Source organism: Mchenga conophoros, linkage group LG9 (assembly GCF_057382185.1).
Source record: "Mchenga conophoros isolate Kocher_MC1m ecotype Shallow Benthic linkage group LG9, M_conophoros_male_GT1.1, whole genome shotgun sequence".
Classification (NCBI taxonomy): domain Eukaryota; kingdom Metazoa; phylum Chordata; class Actinopteri; order Cichliformes; family Cichlidae; genus Mchenga; species Mchenga conophoros.
This window is the reverse complement of record NC_140534.1, coordinates 31,548,426-31,566,635: the sequence shown is the minus strand read 5'-3', so window position 1 is coordinate 31,566,635 and position 18,210 is coordinate 31,548,426. Positions and strand designations below refer to the sequence as shown.

General features: G+C 41.1%; 1 protein-coding gene and 1 pseudogene across 2 annotated transcripts in view; one reads left to right on the top strand and one right to left on the bottom strand.

Moving 5' to 3' along the window:
* Window positions 1-18,210, bottom strand: part of LOC146567608 (uncharacterized) — a 130,843-nt gene that overhangs the window by 84,520 nt on the left and 28,113 nt on the right. The window lies entirely within an intron of this gene.
* LOC146567610 (uncharacterized) lies at window positions 3,139-12,234 on the top strand (annotated as a pseudogene). The gene is made up of 4 exons (XR_014893954.1): window positions 3,139-3,490; window positions 4,821-4,926; window positions 9,043-9,639; window positions 10,192-12,234. The product of XR_014893954.1 is annotated as an uncharacterized LOC146567610 (transcript).

Genomic DNA, 18,210 nt, shown 5'->3' with positions numbered 1-18,210 from the left:
CTTATTTCCCCCAGCTGTGCTCTCCTTCTGTGTCTCATTCCCCTTGTTACTTCCCAGTGTATTTAAACCCTGTGTTTCTCTGAGTCAGTTTTGCGTCGTACTGTCGACAAGCTGTGTTGTTTCCCCTCGGTCTCCCTGTGTCTCGCCGTATGTATTTCCCTGGACCTCCCTGCATCTTGGTTTCTGGTTTGTTTTGTTAGTTTTACCCAGTTTAGCTTCTAGTTTTATGTTCCCAGTGCCATTGTTGTTTGTATTTCCTTTTGGTTTAATAAATACTCACCTGCACCTGAGCTGCCGCATTTTGGGTCCTAATATATTCCACATGTCTGCCACACCGGACGTGACACTATCAAGTCAGTGAGCTGGGATGTTTTACTCTAAACATGAACTACTGTCGCAGCAACAGACATGCACTACTGGTGTCCCACACAACAACTCAATAAGATAAGATAAGATAGAATGTCCACTATGTGAAGCAGCCAAACACATGCCTTCTTCTCTCATTAACTGAGATAAACTGCTGGCATATTTGTTTTACATCTATACTGTCCAGTCTCTCCTGGTGGACATGGCAACACGTTATTCATGGCTACATACAATTTTAGACTGATGTGAGACAAAGCCTAAAACGATGTGCCGGGAGTTTGCTGTTCTCCCCGGTTCAGATATTTGAAGTTTGCACAGCTACATTCTCGCCTGAAATTTTTTTTAAAAGTTTATTTTGCAATCCAGAAAGAGTAATAAGAGAGGCACTGAAATTCGGGATTGTCCGAGAAATCGGGAGGGTTGGCATGTATTGCCTTGCATAGCCTGTAATGTTATTATGATGGACAGATTTTATGAGTGAACTTAACTTTAAATGAATTACAGGTTTCTTTGAAAAATACTAGTGATGGGTCCAGCCAGGGCCGGCCCGTGGCATAGGCTGTATAGGCAAATGCTAAGGGCGCCGTCCATCATTTGTGGCACTGGCGCCACGCCAGTGCCACAAATGTTGAAAAAAAAAAAGTTGGTACTATTATTTCTAAATACAAAAAAATAATCCCACGTTAATTAAAATGCAAAGTAAAGCTTATTTAATAGAAATATTATTTGTTACAACATTACACTACACTGCTGATGTAGGGGGGCGCCACCTAAAATCTTGCCTAGGGCGCCAGATTGGTTAGGGCCGTTTCTGGGTCCAGCAACACTGACACACCGACGCATGTATCAAGCTCACCTAGCAATGCCTGTATCGATGCGTGCGTCGCTTTAAGAAAAAGTCACGTGATCGACACAGCTGCTGTATCGTTCATTGCCAACGACCCAATCTGTGTTTAAAAGGTACCGCATCTGCATCTGCCAACGGAATGAGTCGCTACCAAAAAAACACAAAATTACTCTCGCAAAGATTAAAAAAATAATAATAATACACATCTCTCTCCATAACAAAATGGAGCCCGAAAGAAAAAGAAATGTTTCTGCTGTGTGGGATCATTTTGATCTTTTAACTGCAAATAAGGTAATAGTTTGTCTGTCTTTGTTTCAGTGTAATCTATCATTCTTCAAGGTTCTTCAAGGTTCTTTATTTGTCACATGCATAGTTATACAAGTATAACATACAGTGAAATGTAGCCTGACACGCTCCTCGACATGTGCAAAAATTGTATATACTATATACATATAGTATATACATATAGTATATACACTGGGTGAATGTGCAGTAGTAGCAGCAAGCAGGTGAATTCTGTACATTAATATGAATAGACATCTGACTATTTTACAGGATAGACAATATAAACATATTTAAAATTAAAGGAATTGAAATGTACATTGTGCCTTGGTTTAGAGTGTCTGGAAGAGTCCTGTCTCAGTCAATTATAGATGATGTGAGAGGGCGGGTGTGTGTGTTTAGGGCACGGATGGCTTGGGGATAGAAGCTCCTCTTGAGTCTCTCTGTCCTTGCCCGGAAGATGCGGAACCTTCTACCAGATTGCAGAAGTTGGAACAGTTTGTTGCCAGGATGGGACGGGTCCTTCAGTATCTGCGCTGCTCTAGTCCGGCATCTCCTGGTGTAGGTGTCCTATTTTCCATAATAGGAAAAACAGCAATGTGACTTGAAGTGTAAATTATTTATTTCATTTTATGCAGGTTAAATGTCGCATCTGTTCTGCGGAGCTTTCTTACACAAACAAAAGCACCTCCTCAGTGTTTAGGCATTACAGAGCCAAACATGAAAATGAGGAGACAAACACACCGAGGATGAACACTGGTGGGCCTATATAGACACTGAACATCTTTATCATCATTTGTTTTAATTAATATGTGTTTTATTATTTTCATCTAGGAAGACTGTTCTGGACCAGGCAGTCCTGAATTTTATTATAAAGGACTGCCAACCCCTTAGTATTGTGGAGATTGAGTGTAACGTACTGAGGGAATAGGAAGACATATTATCAGAACCTTATCCACCTGGCTTTACAGCTTTTGTGTACCCCAGCTTCATCTGTTCCTGTGAGTTTTCCAAAGCTGGGGAAATGGTGTAAAAAACAAAACAAAAAACGCAATAGACTGAATGCAAATACATTGGATAAACCTAATTTTCTGAATACAAATTTAAAATAAACTCTGAGTCAAATGGGTAATATTACATTCACAATACTTTCATTTTAATTTTCACTTAATGTCATTCATAATATGTTTTAAAGATGTCTACAATATTTGTAATATAGATGTAAAATGATTCCATGGAAAGTACAATACCTTACAGTGTATACAGTGTATATAAGTATGACTAGGTCATTGAATCAGTGTCTGTTGTGAGTCTCAAGTCAGTTGCCTGCAATGATATTTAAGGTCCAGCAGGTGCCAGTATGGAGCAAAACAGCAAAACTGTGTCGACACAGCATGGATACAGTTTGTGCTAAAACGCTTCATGAGGCCTCATCTACCCATCATTAAAAAAAATACTTTCTTATATCCAGGATCTTTTTGCTGCCATCCTCCTCTCCTCCTCACAGCGCAGGCTTGCCGCTGCTAAAACTAAACAGACCTCCCTGAAAGGCTCAGCCAATCACATTGGCCATATTTGTCACATGACGTAGGACTCCAGTAGAGAACGTAATTTAACTCTTTCTGCACCGCTGGGTGAGTGAAACGAGACGCTGACAGATCGTTTTGTTGTTTGTTTGTTTGTTTTTTTAATTTCTATCGGTTTTGTTTTTCTTTACTCAAAGAGATCAAATTATTGGTGGGGACATGTCCCTTCCGTCCATCCCAAATCTACGCTCTTGATCCAAAGTGAGTAAAATAGTGAATTTGGATGATAAAACAAACTAAACCAGCGTTTGGATCGATATCTGGATCGATCTGCCCACCCTTGTCTCCTGGATCGTAGCTGAGATCAGCGTGAACCACGTGGGTCTCTGCTCCCTGATCTGTTTCCTGTGTTTGGAAAGAGTTGCATCTTCATCGCGGAGTTTCTCTCGGTTTGTGGGCTCATCTAAAGGTAAGCACCGAGCTAACTTTACTGTGAGTTCAGTTCATGTTGAGTTTAGCTCCTGAATGAGGTCTTCTGCTGCTCTCCTCGGTGTCTGTTCACAGTTTATTGTGAACACGTTGAGAGAAGAGTGAGAGAGTGTTTGGAGAAAAACACCAACTAATCATTAGCTCAGCATGCTACTGGTGTCAACCCAGCCTCCAGTTTGGGAATTAAAGTCAAGTCAGCCTCCACCATGTTTTGTGTTTCCTTTGTATTCTAAGTATTACGGCAGGATGCGCGGACACCTGATTTCAAAATAGAGACCAGCTTCGACTGAATTAACAGATATGTCAAGAACATAAAAAATATTATTTAGTCTTTAGTCAGCTGCTGTGGATGAACAGGATGTACTCAGGATGTGTCATATACGATCATGGGGCCTCACAACGAGAAACAGGAAACAGATGGAGGTGAGAGAGTGCTGAAACCGTTAGTGAGGAACAAACATCAATACTATAAAAGGAGTTGCAGACAACTATCGTGCATGTTATGTTATCTGCTTAGGCATGAAGGGGCGTGAACCCTGACATGTAAAACTGTGTATCGAAGTGCTTCCTCTTTGAGATCTACTGGACTACGCTGAGGGTGGTGTCGTGTACATCTCCCACATATGTGCTTAATAAATAATTGTTGTTGACTGGACAAGATCTGAGTAATGTTTTTTTGTTCTCAGCCCAACATCAAAGAATCAGGACAGTACCGTTCACAGACAGTTGGGGAATGGCTGCACAGAATCAAACTTTTAGGAGTGGTGGAGGTGGTGGGACTGGGGGGCTGAAGCAGTTGAAAGTGTGGGGTGGGGGAGTGACAGGTCTGTCCCTGTTTGTGGAAACCACAGGAGGAGCTGTTCAGGCTGTTGCTGGGTGTGAATTGTTGATGGAGTCTTTAAACTTGTAGTTGCTGTTTTCCAGACTGAAGCAGAGTCGTTAGCTGAAAACTGGTTTTAGAGCTTCATTCAGGACACCTTCTCAGGCTCTTACAGCCTTACCTGTATCATAACAAAGTGTATAAACCCCAATCCACCTTTAACACGGTCCTTCTCCCAAACCTTCAAATAGGACTTTCTGGCCCTGTCATAGTAAAGGGCTGCTTAGAATATTAGAGCCAATGTCACAAAGTTCCTCCTGAAGTATAAGTGAGTGAGAGAGTTTCCTCACTTTGCAGCACAACACGTCTCACAAGATTTCTACAAGCAATCAGAGTGAAATTTGTACTTTGTGTTGTCAGATGAACATATGAGACACTTTGACTCTTCAGTGCAGTGTGGAGCCTAACAAAGATCTGTTTTGTGTCCCAGCTGATCAGCAGGAGGAGAAGAGTCTGACGGAGCAGCAGAGGAACATTTTCAGCCATCTGGACTCAGCTGAGTCACTACAGAGGAAACAATGAGCTCAACACAGAAGGTGAGGAAAATATCACAGTTTCACCAAATAATCAGTCACGTCTAAAACTCTCATCCTCACAACCTGTTATATGACTGTGTTGTATATTATGTTGTTTTTTTAGAGACCACAGCACATGTTAAAATAAGGAAGGTTTATTCATCAACATTATTAATAATCAAATGGACATTTGTCAGAGTTTTACCCCTGATACTGCTGGATAAACAGAAACTCACTCAGGAACGAGGTCACACAGAGCTCAAGTTTTCACTCGCGAGGGGGAAGCAGTTGTCTCCAACCCACTTCAACTTGCTTTCCCCCTGCAGGTTGTTTTTATTGGTTACACACATGAAGCATAAAGCTTGTTGCTGTTTTACCTATGAGAAACTACTATAACTGGTTATAAAGTGATTGTGCTGTGCAAGTGTGATTATACATTGTGTGTGGTTATATGATGAGAGTGCAGCTGTCCCAGATTGTTGTTGGTAGAATCTGTTCTTCTCAAGGCTGCTTGTTCCCCTTATCAATGTCATGCATGTAGTCATATGCGTAGGTTACCTAGATAGCAAACAGAAGCATTCTAGCTTTCTAAATGGCATTGTGTAGCTTTTTAAATGGCAACCTACAACACATACATTAAACCTAACAGTTTTTTCATGACCCCAAAAAATACACGTTCAAAGCACCACAACAGCAGCCCGATATCAGACAGAAGCTGTCAGCTGAGCTCTGTAGAGTGGGCAATTATAATGAAGCTCTATATTATAATTTGTAGATTCAAGCTGCTCTTCACATTTTTGGCCAGCAGATGTCACCAAAGAGGACTGTGTTGAAAAGCTTTGAGTAATAAACCTTTTTCAATACAAGCTTCAGTGTTTCAGAAAGCTTCATTTGGCCATCACTGATATAAATAATATTATAGAAATGATCAGAGGAGGCAAAAGTACATTTACTCTATACTTAAGTAGAAGTACAGATATTAGTGTTATAAATACTTCAGTAAAAGTATTCATTCACCTTCTTTATTTAAGTACCAGTGAAAAAGTACAGGCTCTGAAATGTAATCAGAGTAAACAAGTAAAAGTAGCTCCTTGAAGAACATTTTAACCACATGTTTTTATCCAAAGTTAACTGAACCTTGTGCTTTATTAATGTAATAATAAGATAAGATTAGTAAATGAAGTACAAACTATTTATTTCTAATAAAGGTTCTCTGTTTGAATCAGGTGTGAATGTGTGAGTGAATGGTTGTCTGTCCCTGTGTGTTGGCCCTGCGACAGACTGGCGACCTGTCCAGGGTGTACCCCGCCTCTCGCCCTATGACAGCTGGGATAGGCTCCAGCGCCCCCCGCGACCCTGAAAAGGATAAGCGGAAGCGAATGGATGGATGGATGTTTGAATCAGTTAATTAGAAAATGAAGGAAAATAAAACATGTGTGTATTTTCTGTTGCCTACATTGTAGAGGGTGACTTTGCCTCTAAACAGGAACATGAGCAGGGAAGAGGTTAAAGTGGGATTGAGCAGGTGGGAACCCTAAAATCAGCTGTAGTGGCTCAGCGTGGGGAAAAGAATCACAGCTCACAATAATTTCTATTGAGAGCTCCAGTAGATTTTCTTAAATTACAGGCTGTGATCAGCTGACCTGCTGCTCTCTGTGGATGTACACAACTGAATTCAACCAGATGTCAGCAGATGTTTCATGAGCTGTCCTGGCTGATTTCCATCCTCTACACTGACAGTACACTGTCTTTATATTAGACACTATACTGTTGGTATGAAGGTGGAACTCAGTGAATGAATGTCAGCATCATGAGCTTCAGTTTAAATGAATCTCTGCTACACTTGATGTAATCTAACTGTGACATGAGCACCACAGTCACTGTGCACCAGTCACACACTGTTCTTTACTTTAAATCCATCACAGTTCAGCAAACGAACCTGTTTATCCTGCACTAACCTGCAGAGGATCTTCATGCAGTCTTTAAATAACACAGTTAATCTGCCTCAGATTGTTTTGCAGCATCTTTCACAACCTGAAAAAACACAATGTCACATGTACAGACCCAATATCTGATTTCAACACATGAGGACTTACATGTAAGCTTTAATGTCCAGTTGATCAAATCCGACTGAGCAGTCCTTCCCTTTGAGGAATTATGGATTTGATCAACTGGTCTGTGAATGCAATTGACACCCCTTCTCAACAAGAAGTCTGGGCTCGGGTGAGCCTGAGTGCTTAAGATATCTACCTATTCGGAACCATGATAACAGGGTTCTTGCTGATTGGAGCTGGCTTGGCCCTGACTTATCGCAGAATTAAGGAAGTGGAACTGGCTGTTCAAACCCCCACAAGGCTGCCCGCTGGGATTGAAATGATGGGACGAGGCGTGAGTTTCTCAAAATGGGCTCATTGAGTGCAGCACGGAGAAGATCTTGGAGAACGCATGGCTGCCGTGAATACTCAGAACAAGACCTCTGAGTGAAAAACTGGATTACATCTGGAGGGGCTAGCTCCAATAACACCTTTGAGCGCAAATTGGATCAAATCTTGGGAAGTGCACTGCGGTCGTGAGTTCTCAGAACTTGCTCTTTGACCACAAGAATGACAACATCACAGAGCGTAAGTTTGGATAACATCATGGAGAAGCTCACGCCTCTCCAACGGGAGATTGAGAGACCAGCGTTGGAACAGCTTTGAAATACATATGAGTTGTTCGCACTAAAGTAAAAACCATCATCACTTCATGCAGCTACCCCTTCGGCGCCAGCTGCGGCCTCAAGGCTGGAGCCGAACAAAACACCCTGATAACGACTGTGTTTAGTCTGTTCCTTCCCATTCCATGCAAGGCCACCTGGGTTGGCTGGAAGACTGTTTACTTAGCCTGATAGGGCGGAGGACACTGTCTCAGCTGAACTCTGGACACGCGCACACACATACACTTACACTGATAAGCACACACTCATCCCCCTCCCTTTCCAAACGCCTTCGATGCTTGTTTCCTGTTTCCTGCTTCCTGCGGGGGAACACGGCGGGTCTGTGTGCTGGAATGGTAGCGCTGTGCAGGGCGGCTGCTGTGTTCGCTTCGGATTACTCCTCACTCCTCACCCAATCCTGTGGCTTGTCATGTCTTTCACAAAGTTGTGCTGTGGACATTTATGTGCTTTTTGTACAGAGAAGTTTTTTGTTTCCTGTTCTCATGCTGTCCTACCATGGAAGCACAGCACGAGTAGAGGTCTCTTTTTTTCCTCTTGTACTTTCCCATTGTAGTGTACATTTAAGTGTTTTTCTGTAACGCTACCGATCTCCAACTTGTATCCCCATGTAATGTCTGTGTTGTGTGTGTAAGGTCGGGGGGGGTCCCATTTCACTGCAAGGCAACCTGCATGTGGTGAATAAAGCTTTGATTGATTGATTAAATCTAACCTCTCTTCTTCCTCTCCTGTCCTGTGTGTCTTATCTTTCTCCATCTCTGAGTGAAGTTAGCTCTCTTCCTTTTCTCTCCCTGTGATGTGCAGCAGCTGGACCTTTAGCCAGCAACACACTGTGAGACAAACTGCACACAAACAGTTTGTGTGTTTGCTGATGTTTGTTGATAGAAACGCTGCATTTGAAATTACCTGTTTGTTCAGGTGCTGTGCAAAAAAGAAAGAAGAACAACGTCTCACTTTAACTCCTGACTATGACTCACAGTTTTGCCTCTTTCATCTCTTTTTATGTTTCATACCCTGGTGATTAGTACACGATCAGGATTATTTCATGTGTTACTTTTCAGGCTCAAATCAGTTTGATGCCCTTAGTGATGAAATAACTCCCCTCAAATTCCTCAAACCAAAAGTAAAAAGTCTGTTTTGAAAATGTAATGAGTAGAAAGTCCTTTTTTTTAATGTGGGGAGTAAAAGTAAGGAAAATAAGGAAAAATGATTTTAGAGTGTTTGAACAGTCATGAATTATTTTTAACACCAGGTTGGATGTAATGTGTTAGAACTACCAGCAGGTGGGGATAAGAGACCTTTAAGGTGTTTGGTGCCACACTCCACCTTCAGGTTTAAAACTAGTGTTAATGGAGTTTGAAGGTTGAGTTTGTTCCACGACTGCATTTCACTCACTGCCTCTGTTTGTATCTCTGTCACTGCAGGACCAACATGGAGCGAGAAGTCAGCGCTCTCAGGAGGCCGACAAACCTCACAGAAGAAAGAGAGAGAAAACATACACCTGTGACGAGTGTGGGAAGGATTTTACTGGGAAGGATTCACTAAAACATCATCAGGTCATCCACACTGGAGAGAGACCGTACAGCTGTGACTTGTGTGGAAAGACTTTTTCCTGGAAGGATGCTCTGAAACAGCACCAAGTCATCCACAGTGGAGTTAAAGCGTACAGCTGTGATCAGTGTGGCAGAGCTTTTACTCACAGTAGCAGCTTACAGAGGCATCTAGTTACCCACTCTGGAATTAAGGCATACAGCTGTGACATTTGTGGGAAAACCTTCAGTCAGATAGGGTACCGAAATATACACCTACGCATTCACACCGGACATGATGTGTACTGCTGTGAAAAGTGTGGCAAGCAGTTTACAACCAACACGCAGTTCCAACAACACATGTTTACCCACTCTGAGGAGAGACCTTATAAATGTGACCTGTGTGAGAAGACTTTTAAATCTCCACATGACCTGAGACTACACCAAAAGATCCACACCAGAAAGAGACTCTACAAGTGCAGTTACTGTGAGGTATGTATTTATATTTTTATCTTGTCATGTTAGCCTGACTGTTTGGAACAACTCTGCTCATTAAACTGTCTTAGCTAGGGTTGGGTTTTGATAATCGATTTACCGATTAAAATCGAGTCTGGCATGGATAACGTGATATCGATTCATTAAAATCCTGAATCGATTTTTTATTATAATTTTATTTTTTCCCGAAACGCCCGAATCTCTGGTAAAACCTCATACAATTTCGACAACCACCAAACAGTAAATGAGAGCAGGAACACGGATTCTGCACAAAGACGTAAACACAAAGCGCCGACTCGCAGATCAGAATCAGTGAGATGTCGCCTTTCTCCCCTGACGGCACGGACATGGTCGGGGCTGAAAGCTTGCAGCTCACTGATTCTGATGTTTCGGCAATTCTACTGCATGAAAAAGCAGCTCTGAGTGATTATTCAGATTTTCATTTCAGTTATGATTTTTGTTTGTTTTTTATTTGCTCTTTATTTCAGGCGACGTTCAGGATAAAAATGTTGAAGGACTGACTTACACTGTCGTTGTGTCTTTGTTTAGAAGCAGAGCGACACAGATGGATCCAGTTCTCAACCCTGTCATCACTGTGGTGGTGGGAAAGACTTTCATTGTGACCTTTGTCACAAAGCTTTCAGTCGGCAAGAAACCCTGAAAATACATCAACGTAAACACACTGGAGACAAACTGAAATACTGCAATGAATGTGGGAGAAGCTTCAGCACATCAAATGGATTAAAACGACATGAACTCATTCACAGCGGGACAAAAAAGCACATCTGTGATCAGTGTGGGTCATCTTTCATTGCTGCAGGTGGGCTTAAAACACACAAACGAGTCCACACAGGAGAGAAACCATACAAGTGCAGACACTGTGACCAAAGCTTCTCACAATCAGCTAATCGTAACTATCATGAACGTACACACATGGAAGGAAACTACAGCTGTGACCAGTGTGACAAGAGCTTCAGGAATCTCAGTTCATACTCCAGACACAAACGATCCCACGTTACTAATAAACTGTTTCACTGTTACCAATGTGCCCAAACATTCACTAAATTATCTGCTCTGTGCAAACATCAGTGTCATCACTCGGGGCTGGAATCACTCCCATCACAGTAAATCTGAAGAGACAGAAAGATCCTCTTCTGCTTTCAGGGTCAGACTCAAAACCCTTGAGATCAGGCTCCACAGAGTTCAGAGTGAATCTCCTATAAAGATCTGATGAGGCAACTATGAATGAAAATGGTTCTCTAGTCTCATTTTAAGCTTTCTAAACTGTTCTGCTTCAGTGTTCATGTCGAGTGGTTCGCTTTGTTCCAGCAGTTGGATGAAGAATTTTGAGCTGTGATTTCATTTCCTGTATTTCAGAGTAAAGGCTGAAGTGACAAATGGAAACATGTTTACAGTCACAGTCAGATGAACTATTTTCAGTGGCACAGATGGAGGTTTATCAGAGGAGGAGACTTGGCTGCTCTCCACTCACACTGAACAGGGTTCCTGCAGCTTATTAAAAATCTGACCTGAAAGTTATGAAAAATTTCCTTGTAACACTGAGTTACAGTAGGGGGCTGCTCCGTAATCCAGTTCAATAACACATCTCCTGACATTAAACATAAGCTTATTTAATAATGTGGATCTCTTTTTGTCCAGATTTTTATTCAGAGGCAGCAACTGTGGTAAGAATTGACCCGGATCTTTACAGATCTTACAGTTTAGTATCAAGTTCATTTCCTTGTTGATGCAGAGCCAGAATTTAGATATTTTTAGACAATTCCATAAAAGATGCATGTAAGTTCCATCTGCTGTTTTATATTTGAGAAGAAAAGGTTGAAAGATCTTTAAAATCTTTTATTTTTCCTTAAACTTGCTGTAGGTATTAAAACTTATGATTTTGTGTTTAAGATGTCGAAACAATTAATTTTGGGAATTGATTTTTTAAAGTTGTGGTTTCATTTGCTCAGAGTTCATCAATGTTTTCCTGATACAAGGTGGGATGGATCCATGCTTTTATGCTGTTTAAGACAAATTCTGAAAGCTGAACGTTGCAGAGATTGAGACCCATTAGACCAGGCAGCATTTTTCAATCTTCTATTGTCCTAAGCTGTGGCCTCAGTTTCACTGGAAGTTGAACCCAAGTACGGTGTTCAGCTGTGGACTGGTCCATGGACCCGCCTGTCCTCCAGGAACACAGGTACACATCCTGGACAGCGAGGAACGCCTGTTTGAGACCAGAGTCAAGGAGACCATTTACATGACAAGGGAAAGACTCTGAATCAAGGAGGGGGCTTAAAGGTGCATTTATTTCCTTTGCAACGTCCATTTAAATTTCCATTTAAACACAGACAACAAGTAACTAGGCTAAGCACAGTAGGAAATGGTTTGCCCCTTCTCATCAGCAACACCTGGAAAGAATTACCCTTGACCTTAAATAACCCCGTACCTACCTCTGTTATAACCAGCAAGGTGTTCAAATAGCGCACCACTTCAGTTTTTTTATTATATGATGACTTCTGCATTATTAAGTGATAAGAACAAGTAGTCTGATGTCCTGTAATCATGATGACGCTAAAATTGGAGATACAATAGAAGATACAATAAATAAAATAATTTTTTGTACAAAGTATCAGTATCGGTTCAGTATCATCGATACCAGCCTGAATTTTACTTGGTATCGAATCAGAAATGAAATCAGTGGTATCCCACATTACTAGTCATGATACATCTTTACAATATGCATAAGAGGGCAAACCATGTTTCATTTATAGGCAAGGCAAGTTTATTTATATAGCCCAATTCCACAACAAGGTCATTCAAAGTGCTTTACAGAGACATTCAAAAACAAAAACAAATAAAAAGCACGATTTAAAATTGATTAAAAAACAGTCGATAAAATCAGTAGTTAAAATGTAAGTTTTGAAATTTAAGCTTAAAAGTGTGGATTTGGTGCTTTATTCAAATGCAGCTGAGAACAGGTGAGTCTTCAACCTGGATTTAAATAAACTGAGTGTTTCAGCTGATCTGAGGCTTTCTGGGAGTTTGTTCCAGATATAAGGAGCATAAAAGCTGAATGCAGCTTCTCCGTGTCTGGTTCTGACTCTGGGAACTGATTTAAAGAAAAATGGATCCAGATGACCTGAGGGATCTGGAAGGTTCATACTGGGTCACTGATGTATTTTGGTACTAAACCATTCAGAGCGTTATAGACCAGCATCAGGACTTTAAAGTCTATCCTCTGACGGACAGGCAGCCAGTGTAAGGACCTCAGAGCTGGACTGATGTGGTCCACTTTTTTGGTCTTAGTGAGGACTCGAGCAGCAGAGTTCTGAATGAGCTGTAGTTGTCTGACTGATTTTTTAGGTAGACCTGTAAAGATGCTGTTACAGTAATCAAGCCTACTAAAGATGAATGCATGGACTAGTTTTTCCAGGTCCTATTGAGACATCAGATCTTTTATCCTTGAAATATTCTTGAGGTGATAGTAAGCTGACTTTGTTATTGTCTTAATGTGTTTTTCTAAGTGTAGGGCTGCATCCATCACTACACCCAAATTTCTCGCCTGGTTGGTGGTTTTTAGGTGTATAGATTGAAGTTCTCTGGTGACCTGTAATCGTTTTTCTTTGGCACCAAAGACTATTACCTCACTTTTGTTTTTGTTTAGCTGGAGAAAATTGTGGCACAACCAGTCATTAATTTCCTCAATGCATTTACCAAGAGCCTGTACAGGGCCTCGGTCTCCTGGTGACATTGTGATATATATTTGTGTGTCATCTGCATAGCTATGATAGTTTATTTTGTTGTGCTTTATAATCTGTGCCAGTGGGAGCATGTAAATGTTAAACAGAAGGGGTCCCAAGATGGAACCTTGGGGAACTCCACATGTGATACTTGTCTGCTCAGATGTGAAGTTACCTATTGATACAAAGTATTTCCTGTTTTCTAAGTATGTTTTGAACCAGTTTAGTACAGTTCCTGAAAGACCTGTCCAGTTCTCCAGTCATTTGAGTAATATGTTGTGGTCAACTGTATCAAATGCTGAACTGAGATCCAGTAAAACTAAGACTGACATTTTTCCACTGTCTGTGTTCAGACATATGTCATTAAACACTTTGGTCAGAGCAGTTTCAGTGCTGTGGTTCTGTCTAAAACCTGACTGGAAGGCATCATAGCAGTTATTCTGTTTTAAGAAGTAACTGAGCTGTTGAGAAACTGCTTTTTCAATGATCTTACTTAAAAATGGGAGATTTGAGATCGGCCTGTAGTTGTTCATTTGTGTCTTGTCAAGATTGTCCTTTTTTAGTATAGGTTTGATTACAGCAGTTTTTAGTGGTTCTGGAAACACACCTGATAATAAAAAAAAGTTGACGATCTGTAACAGGTCTGACTCTAAAGTCTTTGAGACCTTTTTGAAAAAACCTGTTGGCAGGACATCTAAACAGCAAGAGGAGGAGTTCAGTTGACCTAAGATGTCCTCCAGGTCTTTGCTGTTAATCGGGTGAAACTGTTTCATGGTGTTTAAACAGTTTTTCGGTGGACACAGTACATATCCTGAATCTGCTGTTGATGTACCAATTGCTTGTCTAATCTTTTGGATTTTTTCTGTGAAGAATTTGGCAAAGTCATTGCAGGTCATGGTCGAATGAAGTTCAGCTGCCACTGACACAGGAGGGTTTGTTAGCCTGTCAACTGTAGAAAAAACATCATTCTAAATCATTCTATACATCATTCTACCAGTAATCTAGTTCATCAGTTTGTAGCTTCACAAAACAAAACAAAAAGGAATTTTTGCAACAGGTTTTTCAATGAATTTTGTTAATTTTGTTTCCAGATAAGAGAGGCCAGACCTTTCTTATCCTCTGTGTTTAATCTGGACCTTGGGACAGCTAAGAGCATCTGATCCACAGACTTCAGTGATCTTACAGGAGCGAACCAATTTAAAAGATCAGAAAGGTTTGAGGGTGCTAACCCATGCAACGCCTTAAAAACACATAATAAAACGTTAAAATTAATTCAAAACCTAACTGGCAGCCACTGTAAGGATGCCAGTACGGGAGATATGTAGTCTTGGTTGCATAAAATAAGATAACCTTTATTAATCCTTCGTGTGGGAAATTTTTGTTACAGCAATGGACAGTGCAAAGTTGCATAGAAAATTTTGAGAAAAAACACTGGAATAATACAGTGGGGCTAAAAAAAGTATTTAGTCAGCCACCGATTGTGCAAGTTCCCCCACTTAAAATGATGACAGAGGTCAGTAATTTGCACCAGATGTACACTTCAACTGTGAGAGACAGAATGTGAAAAAAAAATACATGAATCCACATGGTAGGATTTGTAAAGAATTTATTGGTAAATCAGGGTGGAAAATAAGTATTTGGTCAATAACAAAAATACAACTCAATACTTTGTAACATAACCTTTGTTGGCAATAACAGAGGTCAAACGTTTACTATAGGTCTTTACCAGGTTTGCACACACAGTAGCTGGTATTTTGGCCCATTCCTCCATGCAGATCTTCTCGAGAGCAGTGATGTTTTGGGGCTGTCGCCGAGCAACACGGACTTTCAACTCCCGCCACAGATTGTCTATGGGGTTGAGGTCTGGAGACTGGCTAGGCCACTCCAGGACTTTCAAATGCTTCTTACGGAGCCACTCCTTTGTTGCCCAGGCGGTGTGTTTTGGATCATTGTCATGTTGGAACACCCAGCCTCATTTCATCTTCAAAGTTCTCACTGATGGAAGGAGGTTGTGGCTCAAAATCTCACGATACATGGCCCCATTCATTCTGTCCTTAACACGGATCAGAATAGAATGAAATAAAATACTACATACAATCGAATAAAATAGACTACAAATGCTATATAGAATTGAGTATAATACAACGATGCCAGAAAGAGTATTGCACATGTGTGGATGTGTGTGCTTAGTCAGTTGAAGTCTTTCTTGTGCTGTGGAGTCTGATGGCAGTGGGGAGGAAAGACCTGCGAAATCTCTCCGTCCCACATCATAGGTGCCGCAGCCACTGAAGGAGCTGCTCAGAGCTGTCAGAGTCTCCTGCATGGGGTGGGAGATGTTGTCTAACAGGGATGACAGCTTAGCCACCATTCTCCTGTCACTCACCACCTCTAGGTCCAGAGGGCATCCTAGAACAGAACTGAAAGTAGAGATAGTGTCTGTCTCCCAAATCCAACCTGGAAGCTGGTTCCACAGAAGAGGGACCTGAAAACTGAAGGCTCTCCCTCCCATTCTACTTTTAAATACTCTAGGAACAACAAGTAAGCCTGCAGTGCGAGAGCGAAGTGCTCTAATAAGGTGATATGGTACTACAAGGTCATTAAGATAAGATGGAGCCTGATTATTTAAGACCTTGTATGTGAGGAGCAGAATTTTGAATTCATGCCAGTATATGACATCCCCTCATCTCATCTATCACTCTCCACTTGGTGTCCATCTGAGAACAAGGCACAACTTGCTATTGCAATAAACTATTATGTAATTATCCACACCTAACAACTCCTGCACTTAATCTATAATAAAAATTGTGACAGCAGCAAAACATTCCAGTTGTGCTTATTATTATTCTTATACTGGAATACCTCTCCAACAACTGGTCCATGTGTTAATGTTACCTGTGCTCTTTGTAATCCAGCTGCTGAGGAATCCTCTGCCTTTAGTAGCCTCACACAGCTCTGTTTCCTCCCCATGTCCTTACCAGCCATGTCTGGACAATGTTATATCATGAATAATAATTTTAAAAATCTATATACATAAAACACACACAGTGACATTTTAGACCTTCTTCAGAATACTGGATATACTTTGGGCATCATGGTGCTGATCCAGAATCCTTCCCTTATTATTTATTACTAGAGCTACAATAATAAGGCAATGAGGGGGGGAAAGTAATAAATATGAAATATTGTATTCATGATGTATTCGTTTCACTATTCACTCTGTGCAGGCAGAAAGCTTATTACATGTTTAAACTGTAGAGATACAATCATTTTACTGCTGTAAAATCAGCATTTTGTCTTATTTAAAATATAAATCTAATATGATCTGCTTCTTAATGTATGTTCTTTAAAATACAGCGTGTGATTTTTAAATATTAATTATATATAATATTAATTATAATCATCCATAATTATGTGGACATGAATATTAGATAGCTTTTAGTGAAATACAAGCCCTCGCGGAAAGGCAGGAGAAGCCCTGTAACTTACTTTAAAACTAAATATGTTCCATAAAACGCTGACAGAGCTACAGACCCATGACAGCCTTACCCAGTTAGCCAGCAGCTACGACCAGCACTACTTGTGCAGTTAATAAAAGGACAGGTAATGTGTGTCGCGCTGTTGCACACACAGCACGCTCAATTGTTTCAATTCGTCAGTTGCCACAAGACAACTTACCAACGTGTACGTAATAAGCTAATACTGTGTGCTGTAGACTACAGTGTGCACTGTACCCCTACTTACTGGTTTTGTCGCATCAGTCTGTGGCTACGTCCACACGTATACGGGTATTTTTGAAAACGGAGATTTTCCATTTTCGTTTTAAAAAATAATCCCGTCCAGACGTAAAGGCAGAAATGAAGGAAAACGCTGCTATGAACATGCCAAAGCAACAGTGCAAAAATATTCCTAACCGTGCAGAAATGTTGGCCAATCAGAAGTCTGGAAGCCTCAGTGGGAAAAAGTAAACAAAGCTGGGGCATAGAAGCAGAACCGAGTCGTATGTGTGGAGGGACAGTAACTGTGTGTATATGTAAGCATTTAAACACTGCAGAGAGTACAATTAACAGTAACAGTATTGTAGAAATTCATTTCACCGAAACAATAACGTGGCGCACAGTGTGACGTCAAAAAAGGCGCACACCTTTGACGCTGCGTTTTCTCCGTTTTTCTCGTCCACACGTAAATGCAAAAACTGAGTTTTCAAAAATATCCACTCTGGCCGGAGTTTTTAAAAATCTCCGTTTTCAGTGACCAAAAACGCCGTTTTCGTGTGGACGAAAGGTGCAAACACATAGAAAAATCAGCATTTTCAAAAATACCCATTGGTTAATGGCGATCATGTGACTGATGCAAGTCATTTCCTTTTATTTAGCAAAAACTAGGATTGATAGTTAAATATTATTTTTGAGGGGCACAGACAGGACTCCACAAGTACACACACATAAAAAAAATGCCTCAACAAACGGGCACTTTGGGCTCCCATCAGGAAAGGGACGGGTGCTCAAGCCCCTTCCGCCCCACACCCAACCAATCCTTGAAATCTGTGGAAAAGTAGGACACGTTCGTCACCACATTTGGAGGACTCTTCGACTTTGAAAAGCCTTCATCGCATCACTGTGACATAATTGCCTACAAATACGGCATTTGAAGTATCAATCCCCTGAATTTGGACACAGTCTTCCTCTCCTGGTGCATGCTCACTTTTTTTTCGTGGTTTGCAAATAAGGAGGTGGGGCATTGCCACCACTAACTAGTGTGGACCAGAATTCACTCTTGCCTGTGTGTGCGCGTACCCGTGTGTATGTGTGTGCACGTGAGTGAGTGT